Source organism: Lathyrus oleraceus, chromosome 7, assembly GCF_024323335.1.
Source record: "Lathyrus oleraceus cultivar Zhongwan6 chromosome 7, CAAS_Psat_ZW6_1.0, whole genome shotgun sequence".
In the NCBI taxonomy this organism is placed as follows: Eukaryota; Viridiplantae; Streptophyta; class Magnoliopsida; order Fabales; family Fabaceae; genus Lathyrus; species Lathyrus oleraceus.
The window spans coordinates 425,187,385-425,210,835 of record NC_066585.1 but is presented as its reverse complement, the minus strand read 5'-3'; the positions used below and the strand labels follow the sequence as shown (position 1 = coordinate 425,210,835).

Here is a 23,451-nt window from a genome sequence, read left to right as displayed (position 1 = left end):
CCATGAGTAATACATCACCTTGATCAGTTATGAGATATCCATATCTCTCAAGTAGGTGACGTATCCTGCTTGACCTACGTCGGTCTTGTTCTACTTGAGCAGGTTGCTCTTCCACAACTACTTGTGTTTCCTGCTCTAATTCCTCCATAGGTGTATCAATTCTTTGTGATTCTTGAATTTCTTCAAGCTCTACTTTCCTCCCACTGATTCCTTTGGAAATAAAATCCTTTTCTAGGAAAACTCCAGTTCGAGCGGCAAACACTTTGCCCTCAGAAGGATTGTAGAAGTAATACCCTCTTGTTTCATTAGGATACCCCAGGTTTATATAAAATGAGTGAAGATTAAAATTGGGAGGGAAATTAAGTTAGAAATTGGTTAGGACTGATTGATCTTATCCCTTAGATTGTGATCTTAAGTTATGGTTTATCAAGGGTGGAGGGTCATTGTTTAATTAGTTAGGTTTATGTGTTAGTTAGAGTGAAGATATTTGAGGGAAATGTGTTAGTTTTACACTGATTTCAGTTGAAAGTTAGATGAAAAAGTGTGTTTGTTTAGAGATTAGAAGTTAGTTAGGATTTTAAAAGTTGGTTAGAAAGGTTTGGAGGGAAATTTGAACTTAGGGGTAATTTGGTAATTATCCTTGCACACATGGCAGTTGACAACTGGTCAGTAGATTTATCAATTAGAAGTTGGTTATTGATCACGACAATTATGGAGTTAGGTTTTAAGATGTGAGATAGTTTGTAACTAACTTGAAGTGTAAGTTAACAAGGTTAGTAACTGAATTAAATGGGTTAGTTTTAGGGTTTGTAACTGACTTTGTCACTTAGTTGATGGCTAAGGTTAGTTTAATTATTAGTTACTAACTGTTACAAGTTAGTTAATTGATTGGTTAGGGTTTAATAACAAGTTAGGGGTTAGTTAGATTGGTTAGTAGTGAAGTTGAATGATTGTATATATGGCATGTGTGCTTGTGTATGTGTTTGAAATGTATTGAGTCATGTATGTGTGTGTTATGGTGTTGTTGTAACATGTGGGATGTTGATTTGTATGCTTTGATGTATCATGGTTTGGATATTGTCATACCCCAAAATTCGCCCTATCCTTCACAATGATCATCTAGGTCACTAAACCCAGACATTTACATATCATCTTCATCCATACATTTCATTAGAATAAGCATGGTTTAACACAAGGAGACATGTGACCGGAATTCATGTGTTTCTGGTGCATGAGTGGCTCGATTTTCATTCATTTGATTATGGTTCAATTCGATTTACAAGTCGCGTCAATTGGATTCATCAATTCGTTGCATATGCATTCATCATTTTATCATAGCGTCATAATCATTATCCAAATTGATTTTAATTTCAAATTAATTTTAACTCCAAATTAGTTCTAAAGTTTAATCGATTTTTGAAGTCCACGTTGATTTCAATTCAAAGGTGATTTTGGAGGTTAAAGTTAATTTTCGAAGTTCAAATTAATTTTGGACATCATTTTGATAGTATTTGCCAACTTGTTTGTTAGAAGTCGTTATTTTATTTTTAGTTGGTTTGTGACAAGTCGAACTAACTTTTAGGTTTAAATCGTTTTAATCTTCTTTTTTCCTATGGGCCATGATTGTTAATTAGTTAAGCCTATTCATCCTTTTTTATGTTAAAAAATCCTTTTTTTTGGTAGGCCCAATTGCAAGCCCATGATCCGCTTTGGTTATCCAATAACTATCCATGTACAAACCAAATATCCACTTGGCCAATTTCATATCCCATTATCCAAATCCATGTCCATATCACTCTAAGCATTATCCATTCAATAAGCAAAAAAATCATTTTTACAATTTCTAAATCAAAAATCCAATGTTAATACATAATCCTTCTTTCCTTTAATCCATTAAACCGTTTTAAAAGCCAATATCCATGTATCCATAATTAATTTACTAATCTAGTTTTGTCATGTTTCCACTTCTAACTGGTATCCTGCAGCAAACATGATCCAGGAGGCCAAAAGCTACATTCCAAATGCAGCTAAAAAGCTGCAAAACGCAAAGTACAAAGCTGCGCAAGCAACTACCAACAAGCCAATACGGCAACGAAAGCCAACACAATGTAAGAAAAGGAAACACGCCAAAACTTAAGCCAACATAGTGTAAGCAATTGAAACGCCAAACACAGCTCAGAGCTAAGCCGCAAGCTAAATCCAAAACCAACTGCAATGCAGCACAACAAGCCACCAAGCTGCTATCCACAAGCGGAAAGATTGAAAAGTCCACACGTCAAAAGCCAACGTCCAAGCGCCGAAACGGCAACGAGCCACCAACTGCTAAAATACCTGCATAAACTGAAAACGACATCATGAGAACAATCCGTGCACAACTACAAAGAGCCACCGACATTAAGCCGAGCCACACGTGAACGTCGGGCAAATGTGAGCCTGTATAAAACGCGTAACAAGATGCACGTACAAAGGCAACAACAACAAAACGGCAACTGAAAAGCAAAAATGCAAAAACTCATCCAAATCCATTGCAACATAACTCTATAAAGTCCATTGGATTGGCCTTGAAGCGGGGGTCGTCGCTCTCAATTCTGCAGCATATAACAAATTCTCATACACAATGAATCTTGGATATTCTTCTACAATCATCAACAACCTCTAACTGAATCCTCCACCATTCTCTACCCCTCACGCACCAATGCACTTCTCCACTTCTCATTTAGAAAACCAGAAAAACTCCCTCCAGTTTTTACACACCTTGGTCAGCAGAGAGGCTTTCGGTGTACACTTTTGCTCAACCGGAGGAAGGAACCGCAAAATCGGAAACCGCCAACGTGAATTCCACCGAACGATCACGGATCATAATAACAGCAAGAAGAAGGTCAAATAGGCGAGATATCAAGGTACCTAAGTGGAGTTCAACGTCGTCGACGATTCCCTCGCTGCCTTCATCGCAGGTAAGCTATTTTCTTCCCTGAGTATTGACTGTTTCTTGCACTATGGTGAGACTTGAGAGTTGTGGTGTGGATCGCGGTTGAGGCGTTCCTCTCTTTGAATCGAAGTTTGTTTCGCTCTATCAAAAAGCCGAGTCGCATTAGATTTAGGAAGAGCTTGCATTTAGCTTTAGGTAGGAGAAGTAGAAGAAGAATGGCTCGAGGTGAAGGCAAGTAGTGCCTTGTCACGATTCACGGAGAGAGGAACTCGAGTAGATCTTGAGTTCACCACCGTCGTCTTTCTTCAGTTCGCCGTGAATTCATTGAAGCTTTGTCGCTGAACGCGACGTGTGGTGAGGACTTGAGGAGGTTAGTGGAGGATTCAGGTGGAAGTGGTCAGAGCGGGTAGTTTGGTAGGGAGATTGTGGTGGTTCGCTCGCCGCCGGAAGGGAGCACCGGCGCGGCGGAGCTGTTACGGCTCCGGCGATGTGAATTTTGAGCAGGGAAGCATGCGTGAGAGCTTGAGATGTATGCTGAGGTTAATCCCTTCATGTTGTTTTCTCATTACCTTGGGCTCCTAGGCCCACTCACTTTTCTCTTGGCACCACCCAAGCAAATTCATTATGGAACTCCCTTATCCCATTGAACACCCCACGCGTTTGGGCCTATCTCCTAAGGCCCATTCTGTTGTGTTGTTTATTAGCCTATTTCTTTGGTTTTGGTGGTTAATTATTAGATTAATAACAATTAGGACAATTGTTTAGGATTAATTGTGTTAACTGTGTAGAATGGATTTTGTTTAGAATTTAATTAGAATTGATTTTGATTAGAAGTTTAAGAGGATTAATTGTGTTGACTGTTTAGAATTTAATTAGGATAATTTTGTTTAGAATTAAATTCTTGATAATTGGTGATAAGTGTTTGAATTTTAGAATTTCATTTGATAATTGTTTTGATTTTAGAATTTTATTTGATAGTTGTGTTTTCTTGAATATTTTCTACTTTGATCTAAATTCTAACAATTAACTTCTAACATCTAACATTAACATCTAACCTTTAATTTCCGCTACTAACATTTAATTTTTGCCATTTACCTTATGCAATTTTATTTTTGCTACATCATTGTACATTCTTCATTCATCTCATTCTAAAAATGACTAAAAAAGGGATAAGACTTGAAAAATACAAAAAAAAACAAGATAACTCCCTTAGCATGTAATGGACTTTGGATAATGGACTTAGAGACTCATTAGGATCCTTTTCAAAAATCCTTGGACAATCATTCAACCCAAACATGGAAAGGAGCATTCAAGATTCAAGACAAATTGTAATCTTTTACTTGCTTTCTAGTTTAGGACACAATTTCACACACAAGGCTTTCTCTTGGGCTACCTGACAATGAGATCTTTTATTTCCTGCACTCCCTTGTACTTTACATGTACCCCCTCCCCTTTATCGTGTACGCATTTACTCGCTTTCTTTTATTGCTTGATTAGACACTCCTTAGGCATTAGGAACGTTCACCTTTTCGAAATCAAGAATCAAACCCTTGATCCAACGTCAAGCGGTCTCTTTTCAAATCAAACCAATAAACAAACCCTTGATCCAACGTCAAGCGGTCTCTTTCTCAAATCAAACTCAAAAACACAATAAATGGCGATTAGGATTGTACGTCACGAGCCTTAAGCGATAAAGAAGGGATGAGACTAGAGCTTTCCTACACTCATTCTGAATGCTTCGAACACAAGACGTTTGGCTTGACCGTTTGAGGTATTCACCTTTATCCATAGTCTTTAGTGCAATCCGAAATCAATAACACTTTCTCAAAACCTAAAAACAATCCAACTCATTCAAACCTTTTGTTTGAGCCTTAGGGCAACATGATCGCAAACCCTTCTTCAAGGTAATAAAATCAACAAAACAAACACAAACAATTTCAAAACCACGAACTAAGAAGGCTCTGATTTCTCACTTTAACAAGTGGGCATACGTAGGCACGAGGATTCATTCCTTGGCGAGCACACTAATTTAAAATCTACCTCCACTCCGCAAACCTTTGGCAATCAAACATTCGATAAACAATACACACGTAAGCGTAAACATCCTAGATGGTTCCCATGGAGTACCATGGATGTGAGGGGTGCTAATACCTTCCCTTTGCATAACCGACTTCCGAACCTGTTCGTGGTTGCGACGACCACACTTTGGGGTTTTCTCGATATTTTCCCTTTCCTTTGGAATAAATAAAAACCGATGGCGACTCTATGATTTTCGCGTAGCGACAGTTGGCGACTCTGCTGGGGACACCTCCCTAAGCAAGTCAAGCCTAATCTAGGTTACTTCCTCGCGTGTGTGTGCTTATCCTTTTGATTGGCTTACCTTATTTATTGCCTTTTGCTTTAAATTTTGTAATTTATTATGCGGTTCCACGATTCAATGGTAGTGATGGGTACTGCTTTGATTGCAAGTAACCTTGTGGAAAAGATTCTCTACCCAAGTCTAGAGTGTAAACTTGAGATAGGAGAGGTTGAGTAGTATGGGCCACCGAGAAGCTTTTCTCGTAAGGGTCGATACGAGAACCTCGCTTAGAGTAGATTCTTTTGGAGACGTTGACGACCGTCAAGCTTTTGGCGTAAGCGATCAATGTCTTCATTAGGATCCATGACTCTAAGGACCTTTGTAGAACATTAAACCTATGGCCCATTAAGGTTGATGGTCGCGTAGTACGGGTCCCCGAGAAGCTTTTCTCGTGTGGGTCGGTACGAAGATCTCACTCAAAGTAGATCTTCTTGATGGAGTTGGCGACCGGCAAGCTTTTGCCGTAAGCGGCAAACAGTCAAAGAGGTTCGTGACTTTGAGACCCTTGTCTAAAACCCGTTGTCAATGGTCGCGTAGTGCGGGCCCCCGAGAAGCTTTTCTCGTGTGGGTCGATACAAAGATCTCACCCAGAAGAGGCTCATTTGAGGGAGTTGACGATCTGCAAGCTTTTGCCGTAAGCGGCAAACAGCCAAATGAATCGATGACTCTGGGGTCCCTATCTAACCCTAGACTTCGACCGGTGAGATCCCCCATTGTGAGTAAGCAATCAGAGCTATCCTCCATCCGTATCTCGAACTTGTGATACCATGTCAACTTGTGTGTTCGACTCATGGGAACCATGCTTGTGTATCATTCATTCACTCACTCATGCATTCATGCATCATAAAAGAATATTCAAATACAATATTCATGCATCATTCTGCATATCATCATACAAAAGCCAGAAAACTTACCATTTGGCCCTTCTATCCAGAATCATCCACAGTCAAGTTGACTTCCCGATATTCATACTACACGCACAGTAATCAGAAATTGCTCATGGATCAGTTGGAGCAGAATCAAGTTGCTATGAGGGAGGATATGACCACTATGAAGGCTCAGATGGGTCAGCTCGTTGAAGCCCTACAAGCTCTGGCTAGGGGACAAGAGGAAATGCGCCAGGCTAATTTGAGAGCCTCTACTACCAACCCTGCTGTTGTGACTATACCAGTGAATCCACTAGGAGGAGCTGGTACGCCCGTTGTAGCTCAACCACCTCCCGAAAGAGGTCCGGTGTATCAAAATGCTGCTCATACGTTCAATATCCCCGCCAATGGGAGATTCCAACCTGAGATTGACGATCAGTAGGACGTTTTCTTCACTACAAAGGCTGACTCAGTTTATGAAGCTTTTAGTCCTTCTCCTGCTGACATCGAAAGGAGATTTCAAATGATGGAGGAGAGATTCAAGGTGATGCAAGGTTCTGATACCTTTGGGTTGGATCCGGCCGACATGTGCTTAGTGCCAGACGTGAAAATTCCTCCCAAGTTCAAAGTCCCGAGCTTTGAAAAGTATCAAGGGGTCACTTGTCCAAAGACCCACATCCGAGCTTTCTGCAGAAAGATGGCCGCTCATTCTAATGACGAGAAACTCTTAATGCACTTTTTCCAGGACAGTCTTAGTGGAGCTTCTCTGGAATGGTATATACAGCTCGAGCGCACGCATATACGAACCTGGAGGGAACTTGTTGAAGCCTTTTTGAAGCATTATCAGTATAACTCAGACATGGCCCCCAATCGAACTCAGCTCCAAAGCCTTTCTCAGAAGCCGGATGAATCGTTCAAAGAGTACGCTCAACGATGGAGAGACCTGGCTGCCAGGGTTCAACCCCCTCTTCTTGAAAGAGAGTTGATAAACATGTTCGTGGATACCTATAGCGGGGTTTTCGTTACCTTTAGGTTTATTAACTAAACCAAAAGTAAACATACAATTTGAGTCGCCACCGCACTTTTATTTGTCCAAAGGAAAGGCTAAAAAGCGAACAAAAGCCAAGGTAAGAAGTTTTTCAAATCAAAAACTAATAAAAATGTCAGAGATCTAGGTAAGGGGGTTGGTTATGAAATGGGGAGGTTTAACGCACCCAGAACATCCTTAGTACTCTAAGGGAACCCTTTTTGCAAATATGTGTTGTAGGTTGGTATTTGTGAAAAGATTTGAGCAAAAGATTGGAGGGATGAGAAGAGAATAGATTATATTTAAAAATTTTGTTGTTTGAATGGATGAACTCATTGCCTACATACCATCACAAAGGTAGGATCAAAACCTCGTAGTTCGGGGTAAAAATCACAAAGATTGGTGAATTGATTTGATCAAAAGCCTTAAGGTCTTTTGTTATCTAAGGGAGAAAACTCAACCTAAACCAACAATCCACCATGTGAGGAAAGCTTCAACATACTAGTGAGGGGTTAACCATATAATAAGTATGGAAGACTTATAATCCAATCACTAAGGATAAGGTGAGATTTATATCAACCACTATGATAACTTAAACCTATGACTAATGTTTATGAAAAGGTTTTAACAAAGGTGGCCATTGGAACCACAAAATCAACTTAAAGTGATTTACAAGTTAGATTTATTTATAAAATGAGGTCAAAGTTGGACTAATGTTTATTCACAATGAGTATTTATGAAAAGAGTTTGAAAAGTCAAAGGCATAAGGCCTAGGTTTCTAATTTAAAACAAAGTCAAAGTTTTGAAGAAAAGATTTTTGGCTTGGGTTAGAGTGGGGAGAAGAATAGAAGGGCTAGTCCTAAAGCATACAAAGATAAGAAAGAAAAGATAAACCCTTGGAGTTCCTTTTCTTGAAATCATAGAGATGATTCAAGATGCTCATTTCCTTTGGACTTAGTACACAATCAAGCAATCAAACAATTTGGATTCAAGCTCCTAGGATCTCCATTTGGCTTATCTCTCTTAACTTGGCTACTCATGACAATGGTCCTCTTTTCACTATCTCGAGATGGAATCCCTATCACGCAAGAACAAAGATCAAAAAGTTCACCACACAATAAGAGGAATGGACAAAGAATAGGCTTGGATGAGAAGTACTTTAAGATCAATCTTTGAAATTAGCATTCTAAAGACATGAGGCCTAGTTACTCTTCAACAAATTTAGCATTCTAAAGGCATGAGGCCTAGTTGCTCTTGAACTCCTTTAAGCATAGGTATGTCCTAATTCTAAGTCCTTTCTCCTTTTTGTATTAGGTTCACACAAAATAAAGACAAAGCAATCACAAGACAACAATATATTTATATACAATAGTGAACTCAAATGAGCAAAAGAAAAATGACATAAACATAAAATATGTGCTCAAATGAGCAAAATGAAAAACAATATGAATAGATGAGCAAGAAATAAATGGCATTAAAAGTAAAGGGCAAGAAATTAAATGTTCAAATTAAAGTTAGTAATTAGTGAAGTTATGTTAGTTTGTCATAAGACAATGTAGCGCTATGTTAATCAATCGTAAGTGAACTAATGTAGTAGTCACACCTATCTGAGGCCGGTCAATAAAACTATAGGCCAATAAACACAAGTTAGAGATCATGACTAGTAAGCCAAGCTCCACAAACTTGCTATGCCAAAACAAGAGGGGAATGACCTTGTATGGACTTTAGGTTATTTGCTTGATCAAGAAGCAACCTATCTTAGACACAAAACAACTCACTTGATCATGGATCAAGTTGAGTTTGGTTTGGATCAAAGAAGGTTAAACCTCTCATTTGTCAAGACCAACCATAAGACATTAACTCATTGGCCATTAATGAAATAATGGGATGAAGATGAAAGGGAGGGAAAAGGAAGACAAGTATCAAATTCAATTGATCAAATGTGAACCAAGTCATCATCAATCAATGGCAAACAGAAAAGGAATGAAGATTACAAGTCAGCAAGTCAACCATAATTTTTTGGTATTTTTGAATTAAAATAAAATGCAAAATAAAAATAATCAAAATAAGGTCAAACCTCAAATTTAATTCAAATCAACTTCAACAAGTCCAATTAAATTCTCATAGGTCTAACATGGTCAAATAAACTTTGACAAATTTTCTCAACAATTTTGGAAATCATAAATTATTTTAAAACAATTAAAAAATAACACAATATGAATTAAAATCTCAAATAAATCTCAAATCAAATAAGAAATTGATGAGACTATTTTTCATTGACTTATCATGATCCATAGGTGTTAGGAAAATATTTTTGGATTTTTCAAATATCATAAAGTATTTTAAAATGAATTAAAACTATTAAAAACCAAATAATTCACAAAAAATATTAAATGAAATCACAAAAATATTTAAAAAATCAAAATATGAAACTAGATTTTTCAAGAAAATTTTTGGAGTTGGTCTCATATTTTTGTGACTTCAAATAAATTTTTTATGAATTTTTAAAAATAAAAGGAATTAACTGAAATTAAAATGAAAATAGAAAAGATGAAAAATCCAACGCCACAGGATCAACCTCATTAATTGACGTGGCACAGATCAAGGGCTCAGAGGTGAGGACGCATGGTAGACATAAGTCAAGCGCGCGGCATGTTGAATTAAAATAAGTAAACATAAGGAGTGGTCAAGATTATAACGTGGCATGGCAATCCAAGGGCTGGGAAGGCAACCACATGGTGATGGTGGTGGAAACCACCATCTTCTCCGGTGAGATACCTGATTCCGGCCACCACTTGCAGAGAAAAATTTTGTAACGAAAATGAAAAACAAGGACATCAAAATGAAGCTCAAGTGATGTACATCACCACTGTATCCATGGATCTTTCTCACTCTTCCTATTTTGAGAGAAATGTGAGATTGAAGATCATGGTATGTCAACTGCAAATGCACGAAATGAAGAATTGAGACCACCACTGGCCTGCCTCAAGTGTGAGGACTTCAGAAAACCACACAAACCAAAGAAAACTACATTGAATTGCAAGATCTAGATCCAAAACGTTTGAAGTTCTACCTATGAAATGGAGCTCTTAAGGCCACGAATTCTTCAAGATCTTGATCCCTTGCTACTCTGGAGATGTAATGGAGATGATAGGCTAAGGAATTGAGCTTTGAAAATCAATTAATGATGTTGAATTTCAAGCTTGAAAAAGAGAGAAAAATCTGAAAATTCCTTTGGTATTGGTTGGGATTTCAGTGCTGCAGTATTTCAGGTCTCCACAAGGTTGCCAAATGAATGAGATTGAGTGCTTATTTATAGCTGAAGAGGGTTGAGTTCATGATTCCCTCGTGTGCATGGAAAATTTGAACTTTGGTGCATGGGCCTGTACAGGCGCATGTGAGGCCCAATGATGGGTGCTAAACCATGCTGAGATTAACTGAAATGGAATTGGACGTGCAATTGTGATGTAATCAGCTTGCACATTAAGTTTCAACATGAAATGCAAAAATGAACATAGAGAGAGAACTATTCGAAACTCACCAATGGAAAGTCCAAAAAAGTAATGCGAGTAATGGTTGGAAATCTCTTGAAATAAGGAACAAAAGTCATGTTGGGCAAAAATTTATTTGGCATTTTGAAATTAGTGAAAAATGGCTGTGAACGTTTGCGCACAAAACATGTCTAGGTCATCCTTTGAAAATTTTCACCAAAAGCAAGCCTCTTCAAGCCCCTCTTTTTGCATGATGCAAGCCTCAAATGGAAAAACCTTAAACTTAAAACTTGTATATATTTTCAAGATTATTAATTTAGACTCAAATTTTGCATCATTTGGATTTTCCATAAAAACGTTATGGGCACTTGAAGTTAGGTACTTTTTCAAATTCAATGACTTGGGTCCAAGGTGACCTATAATATTTTGTATATCACATGTATTTCTTTTAAGATTATGAAATTTTTTCCAACATAACATTTTAAGTAGACATCTTAATATTTCCAATTAATTTTGTCTTACCTCAAAATCATAAAAATTAAGGAAGTTAGGTCCTTGGGAAGTTGACCCAAAATTAGGGTTTTAGTCAAAATGACCTATAATGTTTTGAAATGATTGATGACTTTACAAGCTTCAAATGGATTTTTGATGAACATGAAAGTTGTTAATATGGTTGTTAATAACATTGTTTATCTTAGGGTCATCTTCATTTCACAAACATATCAAAAGTTATATCTTAGTGGACCTCAGTTTAGTCAGATGACTTGACTGGTCAACTTTCCAAGGCCAAACTTCCAATCTTGATGAATGAATGATTGAGAATCCTCAAATAGGCTCACATATGCATAAAATAATGAATGAAAGAACTTCCCTTGATTAAATTTGATCATAGGCTGAGGTTGCTTCATGGACAAGGCACAATCAAAGCACAATTGAAATTAGGGTTTCCTTGGGAAACAATCATCAAGCCCTTTGGTTTATCTTGATCAAATTGGCAAATTGAGATACTTGGGAGACATATATGATGATTAGGAACTTTGTGGACCATTGTCATGCTTTTTCTCATCTTCATCTAGCCATATCATTGAGCTTAGGAGCCTCCTAGGAGCATGGGAGCACATGATCACTTGAGCTTCAAAACAAAAAGAGTTAGTGACATATTTTTGTGCTTTTGGTTAGTAATCAAAATAAGAAAAGAAATAATATATAATACAAGCATGCTTGGTAGTCTCAAACCACTCACACAAGTCTCAACCCTAGGGTTAAGGAGCCAAACATGCTATGATCCTTGAGGCAATGCACTGAGCAATGATATGATGCCATGAGGGATCTTATGGTCAAAATTAGGGTCTTACAGATGCCCCTATTTAAGGTCATTCTAGCTGGAGATATGAAGGTTAAAATCTTCGTCTCAACGAGGTAGAATGGGCTTAAATAATAACAAAGAGACGAATTTTGGTCCCTAAGAGACCTCATGATGCAAATGTATGTATGCAAAAATAAATCTTCATGGTGAACAATTGCCATGAAGGAAAAGAAATCAGGAGAAATTGAAGATCCATAGGAGTAACACACTCACTAGAGAGATAGAGATTCTGGGGAAATAAAGGTAAAAATGTGTGAGCAGGCCACGACTTGAAAACTTGTTGGGAGACGCGAAGGGATTCCACGAAAATAAATTGATGGAAAGACTCGAGCCGACGCAAAGATGCATGTATTGGGGAATATGCCAATACAACAAAACTATCCACAAAGGATACATCGGATAAAAATCCGGACTCAGACGGAGAAATCCACAAAGGACTCAGTTGAGGAAGAAAAAATGGGATATTACCCGTTACTGGGTAATAAACTCAAAATGAGACATGTTATCAAAACACCGGTTACTGGGTGAGAGAACAACACGCTCAAGGAGAAAGAATATCTAAGACTGATATAAGGGTGAGAGATATCAATCATTAGAAACATCTGAGGAGGACCCAAAAGGCACATCTCAACTCAAGAAAAATCTGACTCCACAAGGGACAAAAAGTCATAATAGGGAGTAGAAGGAAGGAACACCAGGGATACCGGTTACTGGGCGTATAATAGGTGACCAACCAGACGTGAATTGGGAACATATCCAAGACACTCATCATCCGAAAGGGGGGCTGAAAAAGCAAACTCGACTTACAGGATGGACATTCGATTTCACTAGGAAATACGAACCTTACTCGACTGGGGAAGAACAAAGACTTCGACTGAAGAGCGCATGAGATATATTATCTATTACCGTCATAATATAGATAACATACTCGCATGGAAAATTATCCACAACCGGTTACTGAGTTAATGAAGGATAAATCAACCGAAAAGAAAGGACATCGGGGTACGGGCTACTGAGTATAAAATGATGACCAATCAGAAGGAGAAACAAACATTACCAAATACGGGTAAACGAAAGATGACTCGCAAGGGATAAATTGCCTGACAAAAACAATTATCCAAGAGATATATCACCGGTTACTGGGTGGTATACTCAAAGACGAAGGAATATCAATATTGGTTATTAGGTAAAGATAACCATCAAAGAGGGGATTACATCTACCGATCACTGGGTAGAAAACCACAGAAGTAGGACTTACAACTACCGGCTACTAGGTAGAAGGACACAAGATCCGCTGGGGAAAGAATGAACAATTACTGGTTACTGAGCAATTGAACGACTAAACCACGGGGAACTGTAGGGGATAATAAGAAAGGGGAGTCAATCTAGGAACAAACTAGAAAGACACAATCAAACAAGACTCAACCCAATGAGGATATATCTCAGGGGAGTAATTCCATCCCGGTACATAACCGGAAAGGAAGTTGAAACAATAATCATCCACAAGGACATAACTCAGTGGGGAATAAAGAAGGAAAGGTAGACACTTTCTGCCTATGAGGCTGACTCTAAATGGAGAGATTAGACACAAACATCTGCTTGGGGAAGAGCATTTCACCGACAGCAGGAGATAACACACAAAGATATATGACAAAGAATGCAACATGAATATCTGAATGATATGATTATGCGTGTGTATGCATGATCTGTATATGATAAATGCTAACAGACAGACATATCTAACATAAACAGGTCCAAGAATTCGTGAACGGACACCCGGCATAACATCTCAACAAGAAGGGGCAAAACCTACTAGAGAGCTTCGCTTGGGGATAGGCAAAGTCAATAGCTTCCAACCGCCGGAGGCCTTCCATCAAGTCTCTCGGGGACAAGCTGCTGAATATTGTTAAGATCCGCCGTAGAAGAAACTCTACTGGGGAACATACCAAGGGATGATGTGAAATTCCGTGGGGAACAGACACCAACCAGATACACATCAATCAAAACATTCCCTTCTATCTGCTGGAGAGAAAACTCTGCTAAGGGGAGAAAGAATAAATTGCTCCACTAGGGAAGGAAACAACACATCTTCCACATCATCTCTCAATACTAGAAGAAATCTTCAGACTCAGAGGGGATACAAATCATCAAACTCGGATCAGGCAACCCTACTGGGGATAAACTACAAGTATTCTCAAAGGAACTGTCTTGGCTGAGGGAATCGGAAACGGGTCCTTCGTCAACACGTGACAGGCTAGGGACGAAAAGGGAAACAAACCCGTCATCGATTGCTCTTAGGCAACTTCCCACTGAGGAGACAACTGTCTGGAAGATAGCTCTGCAGGGAACACATACCTACTCCGCTGAGAGCTTCTATTCATGCTGGGGAAATACCAAGTCTTCGTGAGTAGAATAACATATCAACTTTTATCAATCTATAAGGGATTTTAAGTCAGCCCCCCACAAGGGGTGACAACCATATAATTGATAAAAACACAAATGCTAGTGCCTGATATAGAGGGATACACGTCTCTAAAAGATCAAGGCAAAAACTGGTACAAAAGGGATCATCCACAGATCAACCAACCATGGATTGCTAAGACTCCGCAGGGGAAACAAGCATGTGCATAAACAAACTATCTGGGAACTGTCAAATGAAGATCCACAGATTCTGCTAGGAGAAAGCAATCCAAAAAGATAGAACAAATTTGCTGCCATCAGAGAAGACTTCTCATACCAGAGTCTCTGGGAAGCTGGTGACTTTTTCAGAGCTCGACAGGGAGACAACTGAAAGTTGATGAAGAGGATATAAACATGCCAGAATATGAACAAATGTCTTACCCTTTGGTGATCATACTATCTTTGGGAAAGTACTGAGGACATTCTATTTATCTTTTCAGTCATTGTGAATGTTCATTTTGTTTAAAACAGTTTATAAAAACTTTATTTGTTTAAAACAATGATATTCATCAACTAAAACATGCAAACATTTGTTAGACATAAACAAGTAAGAGTGCAAGGAATTGGATAAAGGCCCAAATTTATTTAATAGAATGGTAGTCCACAAATGGCGAGACTCCATGGACCTTTACAAATTTGAAATTGGTGATATACATGGAAAAAGGACTACATTGAACATAATGATCGTTTCTCCACCAACTCTGAATCCACTGTATTCGAAGCTTCAGTTGATAAATGACTGAGCGAGAATCTTTGATAGACGATAGTTGTAGAACAAAGTCTTGTCAGGATGCAGTTACTTGCCAAATCCCTAATTTTTGCCTAGATTGCCCCAGGGTGAGGTACTCAATCTAGCGGGATATATATTCATTATTCTTTTTCATGTCTCTAACTTTTGCCTGGTCCTCCCTTTCAGGTTTTCCATCCACCGAGACGCTCATTTTTGCCTAAGCCGCCCTTTCGAGTTTTCAACTTAGCGAGCTATTCTGTTTTTATTTTAGGCGAAGTATTTCTTGACAGCATCTGAATTCACAGAACGAGTGAAATCCTCCCCATCCATAGTTGTAAGCAACAAAGCACCGCCTGAAAAGGCTTTCTTAACAACATATGGACCTTCATAGTTTGGAGTCCACTTGCCCTTGGAATCGGGCGTGAAAGACAAGACTTTCTTGAGCACGAGGTCACCTTCTCGGAACACACGAGGCTTGACCTTCTTATCAAAGGCTTTCTTCATCCTCTACTGATATAACTGACCATGGCACATGGCAGTTAATCTCTTCTCTTCAATCAAATTCAGTTGGTCATAACGAATCTGAACCCATTCAGCCTCAGTCAGCTTGGCTTCCATCAAGACTCTCATTGATGGAATCTCAACCTCTACGGGGAGCACAGCCTCCATGCCATATACAAGGGAGAAAGGGGTTGCCCCTATTGAAGTGCGGACAGATGTATGATAGCCATGCAAAGTAAATGGCAGCATCCCATGCCAATCTTTGTATGTAACAACCATCTTCTGAATAATCTTCTTGATGTTCTTGTTAGCAGCTTCAACAACCCCATTCATCTTGGGTCTATAGGGAGAAGAATTATGATGTGCAATCTTGAACTCGCTACACAGCTCTTTCATCATCTTGTTGTTCAAGTTAGATCCATTATCAGTAATGATCTTATCTGGCACACCATATCAGCATATGGGTTGGTTCTTGATAAACCTCACGACCACCTGCCTGGTCACATTTGCATACGATGCCGCTTCAATCCACTTGGTGAAGTAACCAATAGATACGAGAATAAAACGGTGATCGTTCGACGCCTTTGGTTCAATCGTGCTGATCATGTCAATTCCCCACATGGAGAAAGGCCATGGTGAGGAAATAACATTCAGAAGTGTCGGGGGAACATGAATCTTATCCGCATAAATCTGACACTTGTGGCATTTCTTCACATACTTGCAACAGTCAAACTCCATTGTCAGCGAATAGTAGCCTGGTCTCAACATCTTCTTCGCCATAGCATGTCCATTGGAATGAGTACCAAATGAACCCTCATGCACTTCAGTCATTAACAAGTTTGCTTCGTGTTTATCCACGCATCTAAGTAGAACCATGTCAAAATTCCTCTTGTAAAGCACATCACCATTAAGGTAGAAACTGCCAGATAACCTCCTCAAAGTCTTCTTGTATTTAATAGATGCCCCAGGCGGGTAAATCTGACTTTGAAGAAAACACTTGATATCATAATACCAGGGCTTATCGTCTTTTGCTTCTTCAACTGTAAACACATGAGCTGGTCTATCCAAGCGCATCACAGTAATGTTGGGGACTTTATTCCAATACTTCACTACAATCATTGAAGCAAGCGTAGCGAGGGCATCTGCCATCCGATTCTCGTCTCGAGGAATATGATGGAAGTCAACCTTAGTAAAGAAAGTTGAAATCCTCCTCGCGTAATCTCTGTATGGGATGAGGCCAGGATGATTCGTCTCCCACTCACCCTTAATCTGATTAACAACAAGGGCCAAATCGCCATAAACATCAAGATGTTTGATCCTAAGATCAATACATTCTTCCAAACCCATAATACAAGCCTCATACGCCACCATATTATTCGTGCATTTGAAATTTAGCCTTGCTGTAAAAGGAAAATGTGTGTCTTGAGGAGTAATAATCACTGTCCCAATACCATTTCCATACTGATTAACAGCACCATCGAACATCATACCCCATTGAGAACCAGGCTCTGGCCCTTCATCGAGCGTAGGCTTATCACAATCTTTCATCTTCAAATACATAATCTCATCATCAGGGAAGTCATATTGCACGGATTGATAATCTTCAATTGGTTGATGCGCCAAATGGTCAGCCAAGATACTACCTTTAATGGTTTTTTGAGCTCGATACTCAATATCATACTCAGACAACAACATCTGCCATCAGGCAATCCTCCTAGTTAAAGCAAGCTTCTCAAAGATATACTTTATTGGATCCATTTTGGATATCAACCAAGTCGTATGACTCAACATATACTGGCATAAGCGCTTAGCAGCCCAAGCCAAAGCACAACATGTCTTCTCAAGCATGGAGTACCAAGACTCACAATCAGTAAACTTCTTACTCAAGTAGTATATTGCATATTCTTTCTTTCCTGATTCATCTTGCTAACCCAGGATACAACCCATGGAATCATCAAGCACAATCAAGTACATAATCAGTGGTCTCCCTTTAACAGGCGGAGACAGAATCGGAGGCTCAGACAGATACTTTTTGATACTGTCAAAGGCCTTCTAGCAATCCTCGGTCCAATCATGACACTGATCTTTCTGGAGGAGCTTGAATATAGGCGCACATGTGGCAGTCATGTGGGATATAAATCTCGAAATGTAATTCAAGCGGCCAAGAAAACCTCGGACTTGCTTCTCAATTTTGGGCGCGGACATCTCTTGTATTGCTTTGACCTTGGCAGGATCAACTTCAATACCTCTCTCGCTGACAATAAAACCTAATAACTTGCCGGAACGGACTCCAAATGTACACTTGTTCGGATTCAAGCGGAGTTTGTACTTCCTCAAACGCTGGAAAATCTTCAACAAGTGTTCTACATGTTCAACTTCCGTTTTTTAATTTGCAATCATATCATCAATAGACACCTCGATCTCTTTGTGCATCATATCATGAAACAAGGTAGTCATAGCACGTTGATACGTGGCTCCGACGTTCTTCAAACCGAAGGGCATCACTCGATAACAGAATGTTCCCCAAGGTGTGATGAATGTGTCTTCTCCATATCCTCGGGTGCCATTTTAATCTGATTATAATTGGAAAATCCATCCATAAACAAAAAGACATTGAATTTAGTTGTATTGTCTACCAACATATCAATGTGTGGTAGAGGAAAATCATCTTTTGGACTAGCCTTATTCAAGTCACGGTAATCCACACACATTCAGACTTTTCCATCTTTCTTAGGCACAGGCACAATATTGGCCACCCATTGAGGATATGTAGAAGTCACCAGAAACCTCGCATCAATTTGCTTTTGAACTTCTTCTTTAATCTTTACTACCATATCAGGATGAGTTCTTCTGAGTTTCTGCTTTACAAGCACACACCCAGGCTTCAACGGCAAGAAATGTTGCACGATATCAGTATCTAGACAAGGCATGTCTTCATACGACCAGGGAAAGACGTTGACATATTCTCGTAGCAACTCAATCAACCCCTTCTTAACAGACTCTTCAAGGAGTGCCCCAATCTTCACTTCACAAATGCAGTATTCAGACCCCAAGTTGACTGTTTCTAGATTCTTAAGATGTGGCTGAATGATCTTCTCCTCGTGCTCAAGCAGACGGGTAATCTCGTCAGGAATCTCTTCAACATCATCTTCTTCTGCCTCAAATACAGGGAATTCAAAGTTGGGAGATGGTGTTGGATCATTATGTTCAATGGGTTTGATTAACCTGCATAATGATTTTGAGTATAAAAGAGATTTCAGAATTCAAACAAGGCAAATCATTATACAAATGAAAAATTGATTTTACTCTTTTTTTTAGAGTTTTATGGTGATCACCAATTTCATGCAAAAAGCAAAAATGAAAAATAATTTGGAAAACAAACATTTAACATGCAATTATTGAATGAATATCATCGTATTAATCAATTATGCCAAAAATGTCTTCATTTCTCCTTTTGGCATGGGAGAAGGGTTTTTAAACAAAATAAACTCATTACGTTGACTTATGGATAACTGTTGGAACATCAACGGCGACCCAATTATTGCAGATTCCTCTAGGTATGACAAAGTTGCCAAGGTCTTCCTCTTCATCTCCTTCAACGATGGCATCATCTTCCTGATCTTCAACAGTGTGGATGAAACCTCCACTCTGAAACAGCCTAAGATCATTGGAAACACCAGAACAATACCCTATTCCAGCCCGAGACTTGTTATCTTCCAACTTGATAATTTTCCCCAAACTAGTAGTTGCACCATGCTCAATGACCAACTTCGCATCATTATAGGAGACAAATGAAGAAAGTCCTTTCCTAGAAGGCTCAGCAATAAATAAGGCTTCGAACGGAGTTCCAACCTCATCCTCAGCATCAATGTAGGAAAAGGAAGATAAATGGCTGACCAAGAGAGCCTTCTCTCCCCCTATCACCACCAACTTTTTATTCTTGATGAACTTCAACTTTTGGTGTAGAGTGGATGTCACAGCGCCTGCCTCGTGAATCCATGGTCTGCCAAGCAAACAATTATAAGACGGATGAATATCCATGACCTGGAAGGTGATTTGGAAATCACTAGATCCAATCTTGATTGGGAGTTCTAATTCGCTAATCATAGTTTTATGCGATCCATCGAAAGCCTTCACTACCACTCCACGCTGCCTCATGGGAGGCCCCTGATATGAAAGTTTAGCAAGAGTAGATTTTGGCAATACATTGAGTGATGACCCTGTGTCCACCAACACATTGGACAGGGCATCATGTTTACAATTCATAGATATATGTAAAGCCAAATTGTGGTATTTTCCCTCCTCGGGAAGATCAGCATCACAGAAGCTCAAATTGTTGCAGGCAGTTATATTTGCAACAATGCTATCAAACTGCTCAATTGTGACATCATGGTCTATGTATGCCACGTCCAACACCCTCTGCAAAGCTTCGCGGTGTGGCTCGGAATTCAGCAAAAAAGATAAGACAAATATCTTTAATGGAGTTTGTAGCAGCTGATCAACAACATTATATTCACTCCTTTTGATGAGCCTCAGCATCTCATCACCATCCTCTTTCAAAATACCAGACTGGCCAACCAGGATAGGAGTGTTATTGATTTTCACAACAACAGGGTCAACACCCTTCACAACAGGAACATAATTATTCAAAGAAGAAGTCCCCACGGGACTGGCAGGATTATCAACAGTTCTCTTCATGACGTCTTCATGGGATTTCGGCTGAGCCGAGAAAACACGACCACTACGGGTCACTCCACTGACATCTGAAATGCTCACCACAGAAGTTGAGGGCAACGGTGTAACACCCCTTTTTCTATCCCAAAATACTTTAAATATAATCAGAGTAAATAAGCACGCATATAAACAAAAGGGTGTCACATCGACATTTTCAAAAACTAAGAGCTTTCAAAAACCAACATCATTCATCATCAATATACAATACACATGGTCATTTAAAATAACACATCTCACTTATCATGAATATTCAAGCATATGCGTTCGCAGCGGAAAATAATGAATACTCATGTATTTCATAAAATGATCCATGTCCCATACCATGATCATCTCTCAATAACCTCTTCAATTAAACATGTTCACAAGTAATACCATAAAACGTATCCAAATAAGACATGAGTTCAATACTACCAATCTACCCAGTGTTACATGACCAGAGCATTGACTCACTACTTAGTCTCTAAACGAAGTACCGCAGCTCTCCAGCTAATCTCGAGTGAGCTACCGTCCACTTACTTCAGCGATACTACTCCTGAGTATCTGCGCGATACCCATGTAAAGGTAACATTCAAACAGAAAGGGTGAGAATTCAAATCATTATGAAGAAGTATTAATCAAGCACAATGATTAAATCGACAATTAAAGGAATTCATCACACTTTATATAACCATGTAAATAATATTAACCAACATTTATTTCACATGTTTCAAGCACACATAAAAACTCAAGGAGTATAATATTCAAATCCAATATTATATTCTCAAATATACACATAACTACAATTATCACATAATCACATATTTAGTCAAGTTATGTATCCAAACGTCATCAAATTCAATTACCATATCTCATACACACATCATAATCACATCAATGCAAACATTCAATTATCACATAACTTCAAACATCATCAAATTCAATTACCATATCTCATACACACATCATAATCACATCAATGCAAACATTCAATTATCACATAACTCTAGTGTGACTCAATGCATGACATGTGACTCTATGCATGTGGTACCATAATGTGAACCCAATGTTTCACCGCTTGCCGATTCAATATCTAAAATTCAAGCCACCACGTCTATTTCCAATTAAGGATCAACGTCTGTTATGCCTATTTCCAATTAAGGATCAACGTCTATTTACCACGCCTATTTCCAATTAAGGATCAACATCTGCTACGCCTATTTCCAATTAAGGATCAACGTCTATTTACCACGCCTATTTCCAATTAAGGATCAACGTCTGCTATGCCTATTTCCAATTAAGGATCAACGTCTATATGGACCCAACGTTCCACCGTTTTCCGATTCAATATCTAGAATCTAAGCCACTACGTCTATTTCCAATTAAGGATCAACATCTGCTACGCCTATTTCCATTCAAGGATCAACGTCTAATACCATGTGAACCCATAGTTTCACCGCTTCCACAATGAAGTCGACCATGCCATGAATGAATGTACAAATACCAATACATATGCAATTAAGATCATCTCTACCATCTTAATATTCCACATATCACCATAATTCAACTCTATGAATCATACACCAATGGTACATATACACATTCATAACAATATATCATTCACAATCCACCAATGATACATATACACATTCATAACAATATATCATTCACAATCCACCAATGGTACATATACACATTCATAACAATATATCATTCACAATCCACCAATGGTACATATAAACATTCATAACAATATATCATTCACAATCCAACAATGGTACATATACACATTCATAACAGTATATCATTCACAAATATAGGCTAATTATCAACTACACACACTTAGATTGCATTTCAAAATAAATACAACATTTAAATCTCAATTTTTCACTTTTCAAACAGTGTTAACCGGTTAACGCATATGGTTAATCGGTTAACGCTACACAGAATGCACTTCCTGGAAATTTCAACCGTGTTAACCGGTTAACGCAAGACAGAATACAATTTAACAGAGTTTCAACAGTGTTAACCAGTTAACGCCTTTGGTTAACCGGTTAACGCAAAACATGATTGTTATTCCTGCGTTAACACAAAACAGAATGCAGAATTTTATGCGTTTTTCATCGTTGGAGGACTTTCGGACCTCCGATTTCGATTCCGTAAAAAGCCACACGTTCAGAAAATTATAACTCACACAATACTCTAAATATATAATGTTAATTTGCAGTTTTAACACAATCAATCACCATAATCGAGCATACTCATCAAAACCTAACAATTCCAAACAACCATACAAAATTAGGGATTTTAACCTAAACATACATCTACCCATTGACCCAATCATACTAACCCATAATAATAAGGATTCCCCCCTTACCTCTTCAATTTTCTGGAAACCCTAGCTCTTCTCTTTACTTTTCCTCTCCTCTTTCTCTATTGCCTTCAATGATCAAATGAATCCTAATTCTCACTCTCCTCACCTCTTACTATTTATATTAGTATTCTATTTGGGCTTAAGTCATTATACTTCTAATTTAATTAATAGGCCCAATAATACCTAATATTTAAATATCTCTATTTAATTCAAATAAATTAAACTAACACCATATATCCACCAAGTTAATTAATTCAATTATTCATGATATCTCCTATCAACTAAATAATTAATTAACACTTCACAAAAGTAATAATAGTATAATAAATAAATACTAAAAATTGGGTTGTTACAAACGGCACCTCCTTTCCATCCTCCAGCATAACAACGTTATATCGGTAAGGAACAACTTTGTCTGATACATACGGGACAGGACCCGCTGGCTTGATCACAAGTGTTGGCGATACTTTCTTCTTGTTGCCATCATACTTGATAACAACAGGCTCAGGAATCTTAAACACGGGAGTGATAACATCGACTTCGTCCTCATTACGATTCTGAAGTATCTCAATCATCCCTTGATCCAACATCTCTTGGATGTCCTTTCTCACTTGACGACATCCTCTCTCATTGATAGT

The 23,451-nt window shown here is 38.6% G+C and overlaps 1 long non-coding RNA gene across 1 annotated transcript in view; it reads right to left on the bottom strand.

Annotated features, from left to right (window-relative positions):
- Positions 1–1,840: 1,840 nt before the first annotated feature.
- LOC127106356 (uncharacterized) overlaps positions 1,841–23,451 on the bottom strand; it is a 39,499-nt gene continuing 17,888 nt past the window's right edge. Inside the window, exon 2 of the long non-coding RNA XR_007795343.1 lies at positions 1,841–2,653. This is a non-coding gene — a long non-coding RNA (uncharacterized LOC127106356). The remainder of the gene's footprint in view (positions 2,654–23,451) is intronic.